Below are 3611 nucleotides of genomic sequence, written 5' to 3'. Positions count from 1 at the left end.
TCATTCAGTGTACATGCAGACAAATCACTCTTTCTCTCTCTCTCTCTCTCTCTCTCTCTCTCTCTCTCTCTCTCTCTCTTTCTTTCTTTCTTTCTTTCTTTCTTTCTTTCAAAATGTGTTCACCATTCTTTGTGATCAGAGAAATACCAATAAAATTTCTTTCAGCTGTTAAAAAAACAACATTACTAAATTTTCAGACAAATGAATGTTACTAGAAAATGTCATTCTGAGTGAGGTAATCCAGACCTTGAAAAACAAACATGGCATGTACTTACTTACTTATAAGTAAATATTAGCCATAAATAAAGGATAACCATGCTACAATCCACAGACCTAAAGATGCGAAGTAGTAAGGAGGACTCAAGGGGGAGGAGAGTGTATGGATCTTCCCAGGAAAGGGAAATAGAATAGACATAACGATGAATGGGAAAAGGGACAGGGAGTGGAGGTTTGGATGGGAACAGGAGGGATCAGGGAAGGGAAGAGGGTGGAGAGAGTACTGGGAAAGACAACTGGAGTGGAGGACCCTCTGTGTGATGAGCTAGAAACCTAGGACATTGGAAGCTCCCAGGTGACCCTAGCTAAGACTTCTAGCAATAGGGGATACAGTGCTTGAATTGGCCATCTCATATAACCTGGCAAGACTTCCAATAAAGGGATTGGGATATCAACCTAGCCACAAAACCATTGACTTACAAATTATCCTGCTTATAAGATGTGCAGGAGTAAAGATGGAGCAGAAAATAAGGGCATGGCCCATCGATGACTGGTCCAGCTTGAGATCCATGTCATGATAGGGAGCCTACCTTTGACACTGTTACTGATATTCTACTATGTAGCAGACAGGAGCTGAGTATAACCATCATCATAGAAGTCTTACCTAGCAACTGATGGGAACAGATGCAGAGACCTACAGCCAAACATTAGGAGGAGTTTGGGGAATCCTGAGCAAGAGGAAGGATTGTAGGAGCCAGAGAGGTCAAGCATACCACAAGAAACCCTACTGAATCAACCAATAGGAACTTGCAAAGACTGAACTAACAACCAGGGAATATGTATGGGACTGACTTAGGCCCTCTGCACATATGTAACAGATGTGTAGCTTGGTCTTCTTGTGGGACTCCTAATAGTAGAAACATGGACTGTCTCTGGCTTTTTTGCATGCCTTTATAACCCTTTTCCCTAATTGGCTTGCCTCATTTACCATCAATAAGGGAAGATGTCCCTAGTCTTGCTGCAACTTGATATATCAGGGTCAGTAGATATCCTTGAGAGATCTCCCCTTTTCTGAAGAGAAAGAGAGAAGGTATGTATGGTGGAGGGAAGAATAAGAGGGGAAACTGATCCGGATGTAAATTAAACAAATTAACTAAAAAACAAAAAAGAACAAAGAGCTAAAAATAAATCTACCACATGACCTATCTAACCACATTGGCATATACCCAAAGGAATTAATATCTTACTACAATATCTTACTCAACATCTTACTACAGAGATACTCAGTCATACTCACTGTTGCTGTATTGAAAACATGTAGAAAAAGGAAACAAGCCATATGTCCTTTAACTGAGGAGTGAATACTGAAAATGTGGTACATACACAGTGGCATTCTAATCAGCTAATTTTAAAAAAGTAATCGACAATGTGGGGCAAATAGGCAGAACTGGAAAACAGTATGCTGAGTGAGCTCGTCTAGACCCAGAGACACAAACACTGCGTGCTCTCTCTTACTTGTGGATCTTTGCCCAGATCATCAGATGTGACCTCCTAACCTGAAGAAAGTGAAAGATCCAGAAGAATAGAATGTTAGTACCAGGACACTCCAAGCTCAGGTCTAACTATGTGACCCTTGATTTGCATTGCCAGGGCAACAACCCTCAATCTCACAACCCACTTGGTTCAGTTCCTACTCTCACTGGCGCGACATCATTTTCTGTATAAATTAGGGGATCATCCCCTGCTCTCTCTCTCCCTCTCCTCTTCTCTGCCCTTCTTTCTACCTGCTTTGCCACCCTCTCCATCCCTGCATAATAAACCTCTCCCACGTGGAACCACCTTGGCCTGGTCTGCTGTTTGGCTCATCTGCTCAAAATATATAGATTAATATTATTTGATATTAATTAACACATCATAGAATGTTGTCATGGTCCTAACAGAAGGAGAGGAAGCTCATGAGGGAGAAATGGTGGGACACAGCTACTGAGGAGGAAGATGGAGGAAGTGCTGGGGCAGTTTAACTTAGAGGAGAAGGAGGATAATGTAAGGGGAGGGAGACTGATAAATAAGTAATGCTCAGGATGTTTGAAACAACAAAAAACAAAAAAAAACAACAACAAAACAAAACAAAACAAAACCCAGGAGGATTATACTCTTCCCCTGGGAACAATAGAGTATTCAACAAGGTCCCTAGTTCTAGACACGGGAAACCTTTCTTCCAGTTGTTGACCAGGGAGCAGGGAAAAACCTCCCAAACAATAAAGGCTGTTGTCCTTTGTTGCTTTTCAAAACTTGAAGGTAAGACCCTATTGCTGAAGGCACAATGCAATTCAGACAGAGGACCTGGGATGAGACTGTCTTGGAAGCCTCTTCCTGGAGGACTGGTTGTCATAGTATCAGGAGGCTCTATGCAAACTGCCAAGAGAGAAAAGCAATGGAAGTCCTACCCAGCTGTAATGCTCACAGGCCACAACAATAGCCAGAATAGAAAAATATACCCAAGAGGCACACCCGTGGGGTCAGCCAGGCCAAGCAGCAGGTACATGGCCTTGAAACAGATCCAGAAGGCACTGACTAACTTACAGAGGGATCTTTCTGTCCAGTGTTCCACAGGACCTGTGGGTGATGAATAATGACAGTCCTTACCAAGGAGGTGTTTTTTTCCTGACCATCCACTTCTCCACAGATTATCCTATCAAGCCCCCAAAGGTAGCATTCACTACCAAAATTTATCACCTTAATACAAACATCAATGGCAGCATTTGCCTGGAATCCTGAGGTCACACTGGTCCCCAGCATTGACTGTGCCCAAACAGACATGCTCTGCATGCTTGTCCACATACCTCCTTGCAGACTAGTGAACATGGAAGCTTAGAAAGAAAAGACAGCTTCCCAAGGTCATGTAGTCCTGCCCAGTCCTGTGACTCCCTCATTCTCTACAGTGTAAGGAGAAGACATGGTATAGTACTATGCCCTATTAATCCTCAGTAGTCAGTTTCTGTGTGATGCTTCAAACTATCTTATACACAGAAGGCACTACCAAAACAACCTTGAGATTCCACCTCACACCAGTCAGAATGGCTGAGATCAAATATTCAGATGACAACAGATGCTGGCAAGGATGTGAAGAAAGAGGAACACTCCTCCATTGCTGGTGGGATTGCAAGCTTGTACAACCACTCTGGAAATCACTCTGGAGGTTCCTCAGAAAATTGGACATAGTACTACTGGAGGACCCAGCAATACCTTTCCTGGCCATCTCCAGAAGATGTTCCAACTGGTCGTAAGGACACATGATCCACTATGTTCATAGCAGCCTTATTTATAATAGCCAGAAGCTGGAAAGAACCCAGATGTCCCTCAACAGAGGAATGGATACAGAAAATGTGGTACAT

At 43.0% G+C, this 3611-nt stretch overlaps 1 pseudogene; it reads left to right on the top strand.

The window, feature by feature from the left end:
* The first annotated feature begins 2759 nt into the window (after positions 1-2759).
* The window catches only part of LOC110338437, a 5848-nt pseudogene continuing 4996 nt past the window's right edge, over positions 2760-3611 (top strand).

The sequence above is a fragment of the Mus pahari genome, chromosome 21 (assembly GCF_900095145.1).
Source record: "Mus pahari chromosome 21, PAHARI_EIJ_v1.1, whole genome shotgun sequence".
NCBI classification, from domain to species: Eukaryota; Metazoa; Chordata; class Mammalia; order Rodentia; family Muridae; genus Mus; species Mus pahari.
This window is presented reverse-complemented; position numbering and strand designations above follow the sequence as displayed.